Genomic DNA, 19,925 nt, shown 5'->3' with positions numbered 1-19,925 from the left:
CTCCAAACCATTCTCTCTTGTCCAACACGGGCTGGTGACCATCTTATGATGACTTAGTGGATATGTCCCTTGTTTTGCCCAACCCCAGACCCACACCCCCAATCCCATCCCATCCCAATCCCTCCTTGGTATTAAGCCTTATAAAAATAAGGCCCTTGAAGATCTGAGGGTCACTTTACTAGAAGGGACTCTTTAAATGCCATTGGCTTAAAACTCTGTCTCAGTGTCTTTTTTATAAGTTGGACAATTGCAATCCCCACAAGCAAATGCTTCTATCTGGCTTTATTTCTTTTAAATCATATTGGTCATAAATAATCCATAGTTTAGATAGGCATGATCAAGTTTTCTGATTGGTAATTGATCATTAGAGGAACTAAAGTTGCCACAGGATCCAGATGATGAACAGCAATAGATAAATTAAGAAAAGTTGGCAGAAACACCAATGTCTAGGAACAGTTTCTGAAAGGTCTAAGGGTATCTTGATGGCCACAGGAGTGTGAAGTGCTTGGTCAGAACCATAATTCAAAGTAAGTACTTGAAAGTTATCCATTTCAAGGCCTTGAAGATATCTTTGTTTGATGATAAACTTAGTTTGGATTCTTCTTGAATCAGTCCCCAGAACGATTTGCCTAGTTGTGGTCCAATGATTTTTAATCTAGGAATGTATCTGGAGAGAGAAAAATTAGTGTTAAAGTCACTTTGAATGGCTGAAATGGCCATATGAGCCTGGGAAGTGTCTATTGGCCTTAATTTGTTTGCAATATAAGGGAATCCCAGCTAATGACTTTTCTATTAACTAATGGCTACACTGTTCCCCTTTCTCTAACCCTTGATCCCTGATCATTCACTTCATTATACAGCTCTTCTACAGAAGAGCTTAAATCTGGCTTCTAAAGTTGAGAAAGTTAAGGCAAACACTATTCATTCCTTTTTCTAGGATTTAGAGTATGGAAGGAAAGAAATTGATGATGGATCATTTAAGAAGAGGATAGTGTCAAGGGTTTTTATAGTTTGAACAAAATTTTGGGGAAAATATTACGGTGAAAAGGAAAACAGAATTATCATTGCATTAGTATGACTAAACCTTTTCTTTATAATTTCCTTAAACCTACTCTTAGAGAGGTCATAAAAAAGATGCTGCAGATCCTTGCCCTTCATTCTGTGTGGGAGGGGTGCTAGACCCCCTTTCCCAAATTAACTAATAAGAAACATCTTCAGGTACAAAGAGAAAACATTTATTTAGTCCCTGCAAGGAGAGGGTCAGACAAGTGGGAGCTATCCCAATTCTCCCCATGTGCTCCTGAATCTGATCACTCAGAAGTAGAACAGCCAGTTAAATAGGAAAAGACCCAAGCCTTTTCATTAACTAGACTAAAAGGACATAACCATCCTCGACCAGTGGTCACCAATATTTCTTCCAATGGGCCAAGTCACTTCCTGTAACTTCACTAATTTCCTGTATTTCAGAGTTCAAGGCCTGGAAATAGGGATTATGTGACTTCTGAAATCTGAGATCCAAGATCTCATCTTCCCACTCTGAGAATAGGGATCATGTTACTTAGGGCTAGTCTCAATACTGAGAAACACTTCATCCCATCAATCCCATTCAGTTCCCCTCAGCCCCATCCCAATACCACCAAAATCAAGTTGTTCTATAGGAATGCTTGTCTACCTGTGAATTCACTTAAGCCAATAAATGGAGGCAATGTAGCATGGTAGAAAGAATCTTGGAGTCAACTCAGATACCTACCTTGAATGTCCTGATAAAAGGCTTCTCAATCAGAAATACATCTTCAATTAGAATCTAGTTTCTGAGCAGAGACTTGGAGAACTGAGTCAGCTCGCCTTTTATATTCCTTTTCCTTTTTTCTATTTACATAAACAAGGTGTGAATTCCAATTTCACCAATAGAAAAATCCTTTTGTTTGCACTCACCAATCACTACCCTTCAGTTCTGTTTACTCTCTCAGCCCTTTACTTAGCAAAACCTCACTTAATTAACTTTTCTCAGAAATAATAGAGAATTTATACTCTTGGTTGATTAACCAATTGGTCTCCTAAGTACCTAAGTGTAATCTCATTTAGTACTCTTATATAGATTTAAAAAAAACTCCAATCTTCCAACTGTGAAGAGAGTCTTTTGTCTAATGATCACACATGTTATTGAAGGGATGGTAAAAGGATCTCAGTATATGAGTAGTCCAAACAAGACCCAAGTCCCACTTTTTAGGAATTTTGGATTAACCAACTATTTTCTACTAGGAGCGAGTCAAAGTCTCATCAAGAGCCTCAGGCCCTGGGTAGAAAAGTCATATGGAGCAGGGCAGCCATGGCATCAAGAATCAACTGTTGGAGGGACAAATAGAAAGAGTGTTGTCCCCAGGGTCAATAATTGTCCTGGTCAAGGGTGGTAGTGGAGGTAACTGGTTTCTGGTGTTGGCTATAGGATTCAGATTAAAGTATGAAACACCATGAAATCTAGATACCCAGGGCAATAATAGCAAAAGTGAATATGAATGGACATGGTGTTGTATTTTTTATGACCTTAGAAAATTCTATCTCCATTTTATGGGTGAATATTCAGTGGCGCTTATTGTTCCCATCCCTTTCCCAGATAGGATCTTAAACATACTAAAAGATAACACTTATATGACTAAATTTAATTTATACATGTCATTTCATTTAAACCTAACAACAACCCTTTGACGTTGGTGACATTTTATTCTTTTTATGGATAGGAAAACTGGCTAAAGAGAAACTTAATTTTTTTATCCATATCCTCACAGTTTTTATATGTTTGAAGCAGGATTGAAATTCATGTATTCCTGATTCCAAGACCAGCATCTACCAGGGAATTTTTACTGCTTAATATTTTCTGGTGAACCAGAAACATGTGTATAATGTCTTGGGTGCAAAATCACTGCTTATGCAGCTTTTTTTTCCTCAATAGTTAAAATGAAGTATTTTCTCAAACACATGTAAAAATAGTTTTCAATATTGATTTTGGTAAGACTTTGTGTTCCAAATTTTTCTCCCTTATTTCCTTACTTCTCCCATCTCCCAAACAGCAAGCAATCTGATATAATTCAAATATGTGCAAATCTTTTAAACATATTTCCATATTTGTTGTATGTTTTTGTGATCTGTTAACATGACCTGTGTTTTTCCAACTAGTAAGTCCCATAATCTTATGGTTTCCTGCCCCCAGGGCTGATGTCCAAAGCATCCAACAGTGAATGTGAGTTCTCAATGACATATATATGGCTCTAAGCTCAGGTAGCTAAACAAAGGCAGAGGGGGGAGTCCAAACTCTGGTGAAGAGTGTTTCCAGGTAGGGACCATCAATATAAAATCTTTTCTTTGGCATTTAAAATTCTTTACACCCTCGCCCATACTACCTTTCTAGAACCATTGAGCTTACTCGCTTTATATAATCTATAGTTCAATTTGCTTTTCCTAACACGAACTATCCTATCTCTCATCTCTACTTTTGTGTGGTAGATTTCTTTTTTTGCTGAGGCAATTGGAGTTAAGTGACTTGCCCAAGGTCACACAGCTAGGAAGTATTAAGTGTCTGAGACCAGATTTGAACTCGGGTCCTCCTGACTTCAGGACTGGTGCTCTATCCTGCACCACTTAGCTGCCCCACATATGATAGATTTCAAAAATCTTCACCATCTTCGTTGTCTCCCTTTGGATCTTTTCTAATTGATCGATGCTGATCCTAAACTGTGGTGGACTCAAATGCAAGGCACTATCCTTGGTAGGGGTCTCAGGCCAAGGAAGAACACTAGAACACCAGAACTTGTGGCCTCAGTGAGTCAGAGACTCTCCTCACAGTTCCAGGGCAGAAGAGTGCTTGTGTTCACATATAGACCAGACCATAGGCCAGGAGAGTAGTAAACACATTTCTCCTTAGATCATACCACTTTGGAGGAACTGAAAACTTACAGATTTCTAGATGCATCCCTAAAATCAGTTGCATAAAACCTTTGAATCTTGGGACAACGCACCCTTTAGCCTGCAAGTGGAGCCCTACTGTAGAGGGCAGAATGCTCAGTATGATTGATGAGATGATGATTTTCTAGCTAAGCATATACTTAGTGTAGTACTTAATATGATATAATGTTCTACAGCTGACACTTGCCCAGTGTAGTGTAGCGATGTAATCATACTGAACTGGGACAACTGAGAATGCTCTCTCAGCCAAAGCTCTCCCTCTTTGACCATCCCCATGAGCCTCCTGCCTCCTTCACTCCTCCACTAAGACCAAAGACTCGGGCTGAGGTACTCCAGAGAGCTACTGTAACAAACAGTTAAAATTCAAGAAATAGGCAAGGGAAATGAGCAAACAACAGAAAAATTATAACATATTAAAATTACTATGATGAAAAAGATCAAAACACACACTCAGAAGAAAACAATACAGTCAAAGATCCTACATACAAAGCCTGCAAGAAAAATTGGTCTCAGGCCATGGAACAGCTCAAAAAGGATTTTGAAAAGCAAACAAGAGATAGAAGAAAAATTGGGAAGACAAATTAGAGTGATGCAAGAAAATCATGAAAAAATGTCAATAATTTGATAAAATAGACAAAAAAATCTAAAGAAAATGACACCTTAAAAACAGACTAGACCAAATGGTAAAAAAGGTATTAAAAACCCTGGAAGGAGAATGCCTTAAAAACCTGAAATGGCCAAATGGAAAGAAAGAAGTCAATGGGGTGTGATGGATTAAGCACTAGGCTTGGAATCAGAAGAATTGATAATCCTTGAAACAGAATCACCATTATTGGAGGGCTTAAGTGACAGAGATATGATCAATTGTCAGGTATAATATAGAGAAGATTTCAGTTTAGGTACCTTGATTATAGGTATCAAACATATGGCCATCATTAAGGCCAGTCAGTGCTGAAACAGAAATGTAATTGGGAATTATTTAGCAGAGGGGCAGAGCCAAGAAGGTGGAGAGCAGACACAGCTTTCTGTGACAGAGCAGATTAAGTCTCCAAAATGGTCTTGGAGTGACAGAACCCAAAAATATTTGGAGAACAACACATATCTAGAAAAAGATACCTTGGAAGAACTTCAGAACAAGTCTATTTCAATTGGGCAGGGGACAGTCTGCTGAGCCCAGACTACAGCACAGGGAGCCTGGGGCAAGGAGCTGGGGCAGGGAGTCATTTGAAACATTGCTGAGTCCACAAACTAGGGAACCTTTTGTAAGGTTCTTAGGCTATTCTATCCTGATTGCAAGTGGGTCATTTAGCAGATTTGCTGTAAAAACAACTAAAAGCAAATACAAAAGGCAAATTGTAAGCCACAGGAGCCCTGGAAGAACTTGAGACCTGGACTTGATTACTCAACACCTGACATCAGTCAGAAACACTGCCTCCAGGGCAAACTAAAGCAGCAGTCACTCCTTTTTCTTAAGAGCAGATCTCAGCCTTTAAAAATGAGCAAAAATGCAAAAAGAACTCTGACCATAGATAAATTTTATGGAGGGAGAGAATGGACCTGAAACCCTAAGGCTCCTAAAGGCAAATCAACTCCAGATGAAGCCCTAAAGCAAGATATGAGTTGGTCCTCATTTCAGAAGGCTTTCTTGGAAGATTTCAAAAAGGATCTTAAAAGAGAAGAAAAATGGGGAAAGGAAATAAGATCTTTGCAAGAGGGTATGGGAAAAAAAAAACAAAGAATCTGAAGAGCACTTCTTTAAAAATTAGATTTGATGAGATGGGAAAAGCATATAACTCCATACAAAATAGATTTGATGAAATGGAAAAAGTTTATAACTCCTTACAAATAGATGTGAAAAAGATACCAATTCATTGAAAAACAGAATTTTTGAAATGGAAAAAAAATGCAATGAAAAAATAATTCAATTGGCCAAATACAAAAGGAACTAAAAAAGGTAAATGAAGAAAAAATACACTAAAAATTAGAATTGAACAAATGGAAGTCAATAAGATTTAAAGAATCAGTCAAACAAAAGCAAAAAAAAAAATGAAAAAGTAAAAGAAAATATTTTTAAAATGGGAATTATTTAGCAAAATAAACAAAAATGGAATATAGTGGATTATAGATAATATTAATTTGATTTTTTTTTAAATGTCCAATATGTGACCAGCAGGGATCCTTAGATTGGGTTTAATGGGTCCTGTTTCTATTTGAATTTGACACAAGTGACCTAGATGGTCAGAAGTTCTAGGATCACCCAGAGGACAAGTTTTCCAGTCTGTACTCTGCCACTAAGTAAAGGGGCCTAATTCTAGGAAGAAAGAAAGTGTTATAAACCTGGTGATTCTAAATCACCTTCTATAGAGAAGGAAAATGTGGAGAGTGTAGAAAGGGCAAAGTTCAAAGATTCCTTTGAAATTTGGGTTTTAAGCAACCAAAAAGAAACAATTAATATCAAGGAGCCGTGTTCCAGATTACACAAGATTTAGCAGCTTCTACATTAAAGAATCAGAAGGCATGTAACATGATATCCCAAAAAACAAAGGATCTAGGATTACAACTAAGAATCATCTACCTAGCAAAACAGGAAGGAAAATTCAGATTTCTATCTTCAGAGGAAAATTGGTATTCCATGAAAGAGAGGATTTCCAAGTATTGATCATAAGACTGGAGCTGAATAGAAAATTTGATATTGAAGATTCAAGAGAAACATAAAAAGATAAACAGGAAAGGGAAAGCATAAGGAACTTAATAAGGTAAAACTGTTTATATTCCTACATAGGATGATGATACTTATAACTTTTAAGAACTATCTCATTTTTAGGGCAGTTAGGAGAAAGATATATATATATATATATTTATATATATATATAGGCAGAAGACACAGAAAATTAAAATTAAATTAATTCTGAGTCACTACCTCATACCTACTAGATTAACTGAACAGAAAAGGAAAATGATGTGGAATTGTGCTATAAGAAATGATGAGCAGGATTCTGTCAGAAAAATCTGGAAAGGCTTCTATGAGCTAATGCAAAGTGAAATAGATTATTAGAGATTATGGAGATAGATTATGGAGGAAGAGTAACATCTGAGCAGAGTTTCCATAAGCAGAAGATGGAACTTTTGCAATTAGATTAAACAGGTAATAATGGAGTTTAATTTTCATTTTTCCTTGAAGACTTTACAATATTATTGGTCTTTTCTGCAGTGAACATTTATTTTTTGGACACAAGCCTTGGAACAAATCTTGGCTGGAGTTTTTTTGATAGATCCAAGCCAAGTTGGTTTATTTTTTCCCCTAAATTCAATTGATTTTGTTACTGGGAAAGAGGAAAAGGAGAATAGGTTCTGATCTACTTGAAGTATCAAAGTTATACTTTTTCCCTCCATTTTTCTTTTTTTTGGGAGTAATAGTGAATATAGATCAAAAGGAATCCTTTCAATCAGAATCATTTTTTTTGCAATGTTTCTTTAATAAGAATGGTATAAAAATTCCTAACAAATTTTGCCTTCTTCTGCACCTCTACCCTGTTTCTATCATCAAATCTCAGTGGAGTTTTATAGCTATTTCATTTCATAGTCTATTGGAAGATATGCCCTGTTTAGTCAGTGTTTAATTTCATCTTCTCTCTAAATGGGCACTTCTTCCTTATTCTCTCAAATGCCTTTTTCCAGTAGGAACCAGCCAAGCTATACCTTCTACTGCAATATTTTCCCCTTTCTCTGGAATTAAGATACTAACATGAATACTTCTAGCATCATATATTTAACTCTATTTAAAACACTTTACAGTTTGATTTTTTAAAATGAGTGTCCCTGTAAATATATTTTAATGTGTAGCTAATTGTTTTGCATTATTCTCTAATTCAGTAATGGGTTTCTCTTTTAATGATTGGCATTATCTCAATATCTCTCTACTCAGAAGAGAGCTATGTCACTTTGATCTTGACACCTGTGTATTCCATATTTCCTGCACTCCTTCCCACTCTCAGTGCTCAGTATTCCTAGACCCACTGAAGCAAGTGCTCCATACAGATGTACTACCATTTAGACTAATTAGAAATCATTCCCACATACCTCTAAGAGGATCTTCAGAAAAGCCAATGGAAAACTTGTCTTCAGCTTCTAGAAAGAGTATTTCTCCCCTATCCCTGTAGAAGAGAACAGTTTCACAGAATGGGCAGCAGTGTGGATGGAGGGTTCCCAATAGCAGCTCAAGGAAACTATTCACACAGTATTTTCTACTGAAGGAATAAAATGGAAACAGCCTGCCACCCGGTTTCCTTGATTGAAAATGTTGATATGAGCTTTGATAAGCAACAAATAAAGAGCCTTCTCAGTTCATTAAATTCAATGAAAGCATTACTTTATCAGCTGCCATCTCAACAATGGTTGGTGATATTTAAAAACAAAAAGCAAATATGGGGGAAAAAATGATAAAAAGTTCCATATCTAAAATTAAGTTTTCTGTACACAGAGGACCACTCCGATTTGAAAAGGATTATCTGAGACAGTTTGTTGTGTTTTTCTTCTCTTTGAAACTAAACTTTTTACATCTAAAACTAGAAAGTAATATCTTGCTTCTTTCCTTAAACATTTTACATTTTCAAGGGAATGCTGGGCTGTTGGGATGAAAGATGTTAAGCAAATAAGTCTATGACCTGCAATTCTATTTATCCAGAGAGAAGGTTCAGTTGTTTAGTCGTTTTTCAAGCATATCCAACTCTTCGTGATCCCATTTGGGGTTTTCTTGGCACTGGTATGTTTTTTCATTTCTTTCTACAAGAGAAAATGCAGTATGTAGCAATCCAAGTCCTTCTCCCTTGAGAGGAATCAGCTACTACCTTCAGGTGGATGGTTTGAATCAGATCCTACCCATGGAGACTATAAGATTATAGTTAGGCTTTTACAATGTGAAAATATCATCTTTAGGATCAAAGCCCACTTTTATTCCAAGACAGTGTGCTTCAAAAACCCCTGAAATCTTCAGACTAAGAAACCACCCAGTCCTGGTCTGCTTTATAGAGCAGTAAGCTTATGTAAAGGCAGCAGCCAGTGCCCCCTACCAATACTTCTATTTCCCTTCTCATGACATTACCATAGTAGTCCCTAGAAGGAAAACTGCCTATGAAAAAAGAAGCACACTAACCAAAAATTAATGGACTTAGAATCCCTAATATATCAGATCCTTACCTACATGGCCCATTATACTCAGGGGTCTCTCTAAAACCTTACATTGCACTCTGTATCCAGGACATAAGCAGCATCATGGGCCCTCACCTTGGTTGACTAAACTCCATGGAATGCAATTCTACCTTTATTCAGAACTCTGCATAGGTTGCTTTCCTAATGCCTCACTTGAATCCTCTGATCAACTCCTGTGGCCACAGATTTCTCTGAATAGAACTGACACATCTCATAACTCTGAAAAAGCTTCCTGTAACTTGAGGAATTCAGGTGTCTGCCCCAACAAATCAGGAATTGGACCTCTGACTTTTGACTACAATAAAAGTAAGTGCATAGGCTTCTATTCAATTTCTAGGTTGTGTGGGGATCCCAGAAAAACTTCTTGTTCTATAACAGTGCCAGAGCTAAACAGCCATGTCTCGAGGCACTGTACTCTGTGGCTTTCATTCATTCCGTCTAGGATTCACCCTCTCAATCTTACCTTTGCTGCTGAATTGCCTCCTTCCACATGATTGTTCTTCGTATGTGGATCTATATTATACCACAGCTCTCCTCTCTCCTAGCAAATATTCTGTGCTTTTGTCCAAACTATGTCCAGATTGTCACTGTTTCCAGGGAATCACTCCACTGAAGTTCCTCTCCCATTAAAGTGTTCACTACATCAGCAATGGAGACTTGCTTTTCAGTCTATTAAGGGTAATGTTGGCATCTGTTGGGTCCCTGACTAGTATCACAGCTACCTTTAGAATTCTGTCCCATCTGCTGGGACCCTCACAGAAGAATCAGCCATGGGCCTGGAGCGTACAGGAAAGTTTGTTACTAAACTCCCAATGCAGGTTGATTCATTTGCCCTCATGGTATTGCATAATCATATGATGCTGGACACCCTATGTTTCTATGTCAACCTCCAACCTCCAATCTCCTCCAATAGAAGAGTATTCTAAACAAACAAGTGGAAGATTTATGGAATAGGGGTCAGAGAATTCTGAAGAATATTTTCCCCTTAAACATTCCTTTCGTTCACTTTCCTGAAAATTTTGGCACTATTTTCCATTCTGCTCTCTCTCGTCTGAAGTCACTCTTTCTTATTTGCCATGCATTCACTTTGTGATTCATTTGTTTTTACATAAAATCAAAGTCATTTGTTCCTCCTCAATCTTCAGTGTCATCCAGATATTTTAATAGAAAGGAGGGAATGAGGAAAAATCATTATGATTTTCATAATAATCTAGATAATTTGTGTAATGAATATGCTAACAAGTTAGATTTCTCAGAGCTGGCTTTTCTGATTTGGGAGTCAGAGTCTTACAATACAGCTTGAAATGATCAATCAATTCTTGACAACATTCTCCTGTGTATGTTAAGTGAAGCAAATCAAAGATTGTAGAACCTGTTCCCACCACAGAACACTGGATTTGCTCTCCCAAGCAATGAATACCGTGATTTGAAACAATGACTTAAGAATTTTTCTCATAGAACTCAAGAACACCTATATTGTCCTGCATTCATGAGTTTGTCATGGACAACTGACAATGATTGTATTGCAATCCACTTTCCCATTTATAATTTGATTATAAAATCTTTCCTTTCCTGCAACAGATGAAAGTGTCCTGACAGAGAGCTTACACACTTTCAAATGATAACTTAAACTATTACTTGATCTCAAAAACTTACCTCTGCTTTGTGTGGCTCCAGTTATTCACAGGTTAGAGACCAAGACAATAAAACTCTATTAACATAAGAAATACAATTGTTTTTTGCTCAGGCAAATGGACAGTTTCCTAGAGAACTAGAATAAGTGTGCAAGGACACAGATGCATTATGGAGGCATCATTTTGTGGGCAGCAAAATATTAAGAAAAATTCTGTTTCAATCGAAGGAAATTGCACAATATGGAGAAAAAGGCCTATTTTTTTCAGTGAGGCATGTCAGTCTGAGAAGCTTCCCTTTCGTTTGATACTCTCAAATTACACTTGGATTTGATTCATCTTTTCTTCCTGTCAAAGACTCCTAGCAGTTTTTTCTATCAATTTTAACTTAAGTAGCACACAACAAAAAGGATTTTACATAAAAGGCAAATGTAAAATACAGAGAAGGTGAAAACATTCCTTGCATAGTGATTTAGAGCACCTTTTCATATGATTAGGAATAGTTTTAATTTCTTCATTTGAAAATTGTTCATATCCCTTGACCATTTATCAGTTGGAGAATGGCTTGAATTCTTATGAATTTGAGTCAATTCTCTATATATTTTAGAAATGAGGTCTTTCTCAGAATCCTTAAATGTAAAAATGTTTTCCTGGTTTATTGCTTCCTTTCTGATCTTGTTTGCACTAGTTTTGTTTGTATAAAACTTTTTACCTTAATATAATCAAAATTGTCTATCTGGTATTCAATTATGAGTTCCAGTTCTTCTTTGGACAGAATTTCCTTCCTTTGCCATAGATTTGAGAGGTAAATTATATTCCTTTAATTTGCTTATAATATTATTCTTTACCTTTAAATCAAGAACCCATTTAGATCTTATCTTGGTATGTGGTATTAGATGTGGGTCAAGCCCTAATTTCTTTCATATCAGTTTCCAATTTTTCCAGCAGTTTTTGTCAAATAGTAAATTCTTATCCCAAAAGCTGGAGTCTTTGGATTTGTCAAATATTAGATTGCTATAGTCATTTTCTACTTTATTCTATGAACCTAACCTATTGCACTGATCAACTGCTCTATTTCTTAGTCAGTACCAAATGGTTTTGTTGACCACTGCTTTATAATCTGGTTTTAGATCTGGTACAGCTAAGCCACCTTCATTTGCTTTTTTTTTTTTTTTTTCATTAATTCCCTTGAAATTCTTGACCTTTTGTTCTTCCAGATTAATTTTGTTGTTATTTTTTTCTAGGTCAGTAAAATAGTTTCTTGGGAGTTTGATTGGTATAGCACTAAATAAGTAGATTAGTTTAGGCAGTATTGTCATCTTTATTATATTCACTCAATCTATCCAAGAGCACTTGATATTTTTCCAATTGTTTAAATCTGGATTTATTTGTGTGGAAAATGTTTTGTGGTTTTGCTCATATAATTCCTGACTTTCCCTTGGCAGATAGATTCCCAAATATTTTATACTATCAACAGTTATTTTAAATGGAATTTCTCTTTGTATCCCACATACCAAGATAAGATCTAAATGGGTTCTTGATTTAAAGGTAAAGAATAATATTATAAGCAAATTAAAGGAATATAATTTACCTCTCAGATCTATGGCAAAGGAAGGAAATTCTGTCCAAAGAAGAACTGCTTTGTATCTTTTGTTAGTGATGCATACAAATGCTGATATTTTATGTGGATTTATTTTGTATCTTGCAACTTTCCTAAAGTTGTGAATTGTTTTTAGTACTTTTTTAGTTGATTCTCTGGGGTTCTCTAAGTATATCATCATATCATCTGCAAAGAGTGATAATTTGATTTCTTCATTACTCTATTCCTTTAATCTCTTTTTCTTCTCTTATTACCAAAGCTAACATTTCTAATACATTATTGAATAGAAATGGTGATAGTGGACAGCCTTTTTCACTACTGAATTGGGAATGGTTCTAGTTTGTTGCCATTACATATGATGTGTGCTGATGGTTTTAAATAGATACTACTGATCATTTTTAAGGAAAAATCATTTATTTCTATAGTCTTGTGTTTTAAATAGGACTGGGTGGCAGATTTTATGAAATGCTTTTTCTGCATCTATTGAGATAAGTATATGATTTTTATTAATTTAGCTATCGATATAGTTGATTATGCTGATAATTTCCCTAATATTGAACCAACCCTGCATTCCTAGTATAAATCTTATTTGGTCTTAGTGTATTATCTTGGGAATGACATTCTGTAATCTTGTTACTAATATTTTATTTAAGATTTTTGCACCAATATTCATTAGGGAAATTGATCTATAATTTTCTTTCTCTGTTTTCATCCTACCTTAGCTATCAGCACCATATCTGTGTCATAAAAGGAATTTGGTAGGACTTCTTCTTCCCCTGTTTTTTGAAATAATTTATATAGTATTGGAATTAATTGTTCTTTGAATGTTTGGTATAATTCACATGTAAATCCATCTGGGTCTGGAGATTTTTTCTTAGGGAGTTGATTAATAGTTTGTTCTATTTCTTTTTCTAAAATAGGACTAAGTAATTTATTTCCTCTTCTGTTAACCTGGGCAATCTATATTTTTGTAGATATTCTTCCATTTTATTTAATTATTAAGAAGCTTTTATATATGTCAAATCTTGACTTGTGTCTCTGAAAGTTTTTCCCATTTTCCTTATTCTGTCTTTTGGGAGAATTAGGGAACTAGAAATTGTGGACTTTGAAGGAACATTGTGTTTAATGACAAAAAGAATTTGAACTTTAGGTAAAAAAAAAATCAGTATTTATTATATCTAATGAAGCTGTTGTTCTCTCTCTAACTTTCATTCTCTCTCTCTCTCTCTCTCTCTCTTTTACAAATGGAAATAAAAATGAATATATATATATATTTATATTTTTGTGATGCTTGTAATCAATAATATTATTTCCTTCTCTTTCATTTTAGGGCTCTAATCCCCAGCTCAGTTTTTCTGAGCTATTATGTCATTTGTCTCTAAATAAAGGAATTCCTTTTATCACTGTCTGTGAATAACATATTAAATTGCCTGACTTATTTGGTGGCTAAACAACTTTATACTAGCTTAACAATCAAAACACAAAATCAACATTTGGGAAAAGGGAAAAGGTTCCATGTCAATCAAGAAGAGTAAAATAAAAGTGGATAATAAGAGAGTCTGAATGCTATACATAAGAGAGCAAGAAAGAAAGGGGAAAATCCTTGTCTCTTCCTCCTGGATTAGCTTTGATGACATGGTTCAAATTAGCCCACAGTTCATGTTCAGAACATTTCCCTCAGCTCCTGTCTTGATTATCAATGTATATATACCAGGTAGGGTTTGACTCCTCCTAGGAGCCTCTCAAAATAATTCCAAGTGATCTTTTATTCTCCGTATCCCCTTTCAGGTCAAGATCAGAAGATCTTTTCACCTTGTAACATGCACACAACTTAATGTAAGGAAAGATATGGAAGCTAGAGAATCTATTTTGTAGTCCAACTTCTGCCTCTGACTTCCTGAGCATGCTTTACTAAGTCCCTTAAGAACAGAACCTGGAAATATTGTGTAATCCAATTGATCCACCCAGATTATCATTATGGTCATTGTACAATAAGATCTTTATAAATATTGAATTATTAATAATTTGCTATAAACAATTCATTTTTCTTTAATTCAAAAGTTGTTTATAAGCATGTTCCTTCCAGCTCTCCTGAGAGGCAGGGAGCTTAAGTATTATTCTGTCCATTTTATATTTCTATTCTTTCTCTTTACAATTTCAAGTAACATTGAAGCTATGTTCTGGAATTGAGTTGCTCATGTTCACAGAGTAAGTGGTAACATTATAAAAGCTTGGGTTCAAGTACAGACTCTAAGTCAAACTGATTTTTGCCCTATCACAATGCTTTTCTAAAACCTACAAATCTTGATAATAGTAGTTCTTCTTTTAACAGATTGTTCATAACATTTTTATTAGTATCTTTTTCCATGTTTAGGATCTGGGATTTCAGGTAAGCAAATCTACAATTCCCGTTTGATTTGTCACTTTAGAGCACTGTACTTTTAGTTTATTTTCACTGAGAAAATCTATAACAAATTCGATCCCCATTTCGATAATATACTTTTATGGATTAACAGAATTTATTTAAAAAAAACAAAATAAATCTCCTGAGGGATCTGTGGCTTACATTCTTGAAATTATTGTCCCAGACGCTATCTCTCCATTTTATCCACAAGATTAGCAAGAGAAATTGTCAAATGTTTTGCTCAAATCTAGCTATACTACTACTCTGGAGATCTCCCGATACACACACACACACACACACACACACACACACACACACACATACATACACACACACATTTATGAATTTTTTGTGTGTATGTGTATATATATACACATACACACAAAAAATTCATACACACACATATATATTCATACATACCCATACATATATACCCAATTTGGTAAACTTAAAAAAGGAAATGAGATTAATTTGGCATTATTTATCTATTTATTTATTTTGCTGAGGCAATTGGAGTTAAGTGACTTGCCCAGGGTAACACAGCTAGGAAGTATTAAGTGTCTGAGATTAGATTTGAACTCAAGTCCTCTCACTTCAGGGCTGGTACTCTATCCACTAAACCACCTAGCTGCCTCCCCGACATTATTTATTTTTCACAAAGCCATTGTAATTTTATGTCACTCTTTAAATTCTCAGAATTCTTCCTTTTGATTCTAAAAAGTTATTCTAAAATTCTTCTAGAAAATGGTCTCAATAATTCCACCAATTCATAATCAATTATTAAGTATTCGCTATGTGTCAGACATCATGCTAAATTTCAGAGTTCCAAAGTTTGAAAAATTAAGTCCCTAGCAGTACATAGCATGTATATACTAAGGTTCATAAAAATACACAAAAATTAGATCAAGGATACTGTGTAGGGAAGAACATTAGCCTCTTGTGTGAATAGAAATGACTTTCTACAGGAGGTAGGGTTGAGCTTAAATAAAGTCAATGGATTCTCAAACAACTTCAGAAAACTTAAGGATTTGGATCAACAAAAACCAACCATTTCTCCAGAGAACTGATGATGGGACATGCTACCCACTTTCTTTCAAAGAGGTAATAGAATTAGGAATAGATTGAAGATATTTCTTGGGCATAGCCAATTTGAGAATTTGTTTTGTTTGGTTGCATGTTTCGTACAAGGATTTAGGTTTTGGTTTTTATTTGAGGGGGGTGGAGACAGAAGAAAGAGAAAAAAAGATTTTTATTAATTTCTTAAAACCCAAATTTTTTCATAAAAAGATAAATTTCTGATATATACAATGATTTTTCTTCACTCCATGAATGTGGAAGATTTTTTGAGGGATGAGGCCTAAGGAAGAAACAACAAATCTGAAGTTATCATTATGAGTTTTGCTTAGCCTCTTTATTTGGTCTTGTTCCTATATCTATTTTCTATGAGCTTATGATTTTATCACTCTCCCTACTCCCAGCCCAGCCTAGCTTTTCTCTAGAACTGTCCAAACATTATTAATTACGCTTCTTTTCTTCCATCTTTTTTGCCCTGAAACATGCTGTACATGAGAGCACAACTGAATGTAAAGGAAAGAGAAGGGATTTGGAGAATCTATTTTATAGTCCAACCCCTGCCCCTGAGCTGCTGAGCATCCTTTGTCAAGACTTTTAACCTTCTTTGGCATCAATTCCCTTATTTGTTCCAATCTTAGAATTCTATATAATGCTCTAGAAAGAAGGTTTTTTTTTTTAAGTTGGGTTTTTAAAATTTTTTTTATTATAGCTTTTTATTTACAAGTTATATGCATGGGTAATTTTACAGCATTGACAATTGCCAAACCTTTTGTTCCAATTTTTCCCCTCCTTCTCCCCATCCCTTCCCCCCGATGGCAGGTTGACCAATACATGTTAAGTATGTTAAAGTATAAATTAAATACAATATCAGCATATATGTCCTAACAATTATTTTGCTGTACAAAAAGAATCGGACTTTGAAATAGTGTACTATTAGGAAATCAAAAATGCAGGTGGACAAAAATATAGGGATTGGGAATTCTATGTAATGGTTCATAGTCATCTCCCAGAGTTCTTTCACTGGGTGTAGCTGGTTCAATTCATTACTGCTCTATTGGAGCTGATTTGGTTCATCTCATTGTTGAAGAGGGCCATGTCCATCAGAATTGATCATCATATAGTATTGTTGTTGAAGTATATAATGATCTCCTGGTCCTGCTCATTTTACTCAGCATCAGTTCATGTAAGTCTCTCCAGGCCTTTCTGAAATCCTCCTGCTGGTCATTTCTTACCGAACAATAATATTCCATAGTATTCATATACCACAATTTATTCAGCCATTCTCCAATTGATGGGCATCCCCTCAGTTTCTACTTTCTGGCCACTACAAAGAGACCTGCCACAAACATTCGTACACATACAGGTCCCTTTCCCTTCTTTAAGATCTCTTTGGGATATAAGCCCAGTAGTAACACTGCTGGATCAAAGGGTATACATTTCTTAATTGAGAAGCCAGGGACAACTCTGATGACCTTTTTTTTTTTTTCTCCTCAGATAAGTTGTAGAAATTGCTTCTCTCTGACAGTTTATATCCTATAAAAAGAGAAAAATATCAGTGCAAAAAAAAAAAGGATTTCAATATCCTTAATGAGAAGAAGACCTTACCTCCAATTAACTTCAAATGTCTTCTGTGTGCTTTCTACAAACCCTTCTCTCTTATCTCCAGGCAAGGCTTCATCCCAATGAAGTTACATGACTGTCCTAATAGAGATCAATCTAATCAAATATTGTCAGGAAGCACCAAACTGACAGAACTCTCTGTGGATTTCATGGAGTTCATTTCTCCCTTTGCTTGTTTTTCTCCTTGCTTTTTTCCTTAACTCTGCTCTGGATCAGCTTCTTTCTTCTATCTTTTGGCATATACTTGACACCTAAGATTATAAATATTAGGAGTAATTTCCATGTTAAAAACATGAGATCATCAAAGCTTTGAAAATGGAGATATTGAAGATTACACTTCTAACTAGTAGGCTGTTTGTCTTCTAGAAGCTTGTAAGGAAAGCCCAGAGATTCTTGCCAGAGGATGATACTTACTTTGAAAGACTTTTAAAAACTCCATCAGGGCATTGACATAAGAATCATCCAGATTCAATATGAAAGGTTCCAAATTTGACCAAATCAAACTCCTGCAGAAAAAAATTCTTATTATTGTACAGACTGTGCTTTTCATTGTATTAACTGCCATATTTCCTCTACCTCTTTTGAGAAAACATACTTGCTTATTCACCCCCAGTTCCCAAATTAAGTTCTGTAATTATGTAATATGGAGAAAGAAACATGCCTTTCCAATGTTTCTGCCACATCCTAGAAAGAAATAAAGAATAAGATCAGTAAAGTCCATGAAGTTTCTCCTAAAACCCTCCTGTGGCACCCATCTCTAAAAAAGCTGTGTTCCTATATCCTCATGTCTCTCATGTCATACAATTGATTCTAAAGTTCTTAAGAGATATCTTGAGAGTGACCCTGTAGAACTTTTTTTTTAACTGTCTGACATATATGATAGATCCAAGTCAGAGGAATAGGATTTCTAAGGCTTCAGATGCTTGAATCACTCGGCTCCAGCACAATTTAGAGCCCTCCAGTCTTTTTTCAAGCCAAACTGTCTCTAGTCAGACTCCTCATCTCTCAGAAATGATGCCCCCTTTTTCCTCTCACCCACCTCCAAGAAAAACAAGCTGTATACTGCAGGAAACAAGGGAAGATCCCATAAGAAATCTTTTGGAATCTTAGAAGAGCAGTGAAAGAAGATATCTTAAGATTTTTTATCACCAAAAACAACAAACTCTGATAAGTTTACGTCATACATAGTCTTACCTATAGCATTTTTACATCTGGCTTCTGCATCTTTTCCTAATTTAGTGATTATGTCAACTAGAAATTTGTTCTCAGTGGACATCATGGTCTCTCATTCCTTCTTTTCCTCCATGATTTGTAGTTCCTATTTAGCCTCCATCTCCTTCAATGTTTGATGAAGCTCATAGAACTTGTTTTGCTTCCTCACAACAACTTTTTCCTCTTTCACTTTCTCCTCCTTTGTCAAATATTCCCACAGTTGCTTAAGTTGCTTTTGAAATATTCTTCTGTTTGTGTGGTCCTGAAAAGAAAGATATTAGGTGATATACCAAAAGCAGTACCCAAATCTTCCTTTCTTTGCCTGTTCAATGTGGTGTAATGCAAAGACCTTTTTGGATAAGTAGGAGTCAAGAGCCTAGGGAACCCTCCTCCCTGTTGTGTGAGCTGGGGGAAGCTACTTAGCTTCTGACTTCAATTTTATCCTTTAAAATCAGAGCTTTTTGTACATAAGGATAACATCAAAGGCATTTGCCAGTTTGCTTTTTTTAGAAGTTTTAAGACATCTAAGAAACTTTCTCTAACCTTTCTCTTTTGCCTTCCTTCTCCCAAAAAAACTGTCTTTCATTCCATTCATTTAATCACCTACTATAGAAGAAACTTGCCTCTTTTACTATTCCAAACTTAGATTCTCAGTTCTTAAAGGTATCTCTAATGCTTCCAAATCCAGTAATTTTTTTTTAATTACTCCTCTTCTCTCTTTGATTACATGTCTGTTTCCCAAGTTCCTCAATACTCATAAGCTTCCTGAAAGCCTAGACATAATTCTCCTTATGGAGTAATTTGTTTTCTCTTCTACGGAATCTTTTCCTCACTATATTTTCATAGTTCCCTATTTCCTGTTAAATATAATGAACACTTCTTTCCCAGAAATTTAAGCTTCTCCATAAACTGGAGCCAATGTAGCTTTAAAGAAGTCTCTCCAGTGTTCAGAATTTCTTGAAGGCAACCTGAATGTCTCCTTCAGTACTTTTGCTCATGTTACACATTAATGGCTGCAATCCCATTGCAAGTCCTTCATGAAGTCTCCAACACTGGACAGCTCACCTTCCTAACTCAGAAGCCTCTCTGACTCACAATGAAGGAAGCATGACTTCATATTCTTTTGTTTTCCTAGACCCAAACCAGCTAACTTCTGGAGAAATCCTTATCTTTTGATGTCATTTTTCCTCATTAAATGTTTTGTAACTGTCATGAT

The 19,925-nt window shown here is 35.5% G+C and overlaps 1 long non-coding RNA gene across 1 annotated transcript; it reads right to left on the bottom strand.

Annotated features, from left to right (window-relative positions):
- Nucleotides 1–267: 267 nt before the first annotated feature.
- Nucleotides 268–8,215, bottom strand: LOC127558085 (uncharacterized). The gene is made up of 2 exons (XR_007952719.1): nt 8,041–8,215; nt 268–667 (listed from the first exon to the last, which is right to left on the bottom strand). It is a non-coding gene; the product is annotated as an uncharacterized LOC127558085 (long non-coding RNA).
- Nucleotides 8,216–19,925: the final 11,710 nt, after the last annotated feature.

This window comes from Antechinus flavipes, chromosome 3 (assembly GCF_016432865.1).
Source record: "Antechinus flavipes isolate AdamAnt ecotype Samford, QLD, Australia chromosome 3, AdamAnt_v2, whole genome shotgun sequence".
NCBI classification, from domain to species: domain Eukaryota; kingdom Metazoa; phylum Chordata; class Mammalia; order Dasyuromorphia; family Dasyuridae; genus Antechinus; species Antechinus flavipes.
Note: the sequence above shows the minus strand (reverse complement) of the source record. Positions and strands in the feature narration are given on the sequence as shown.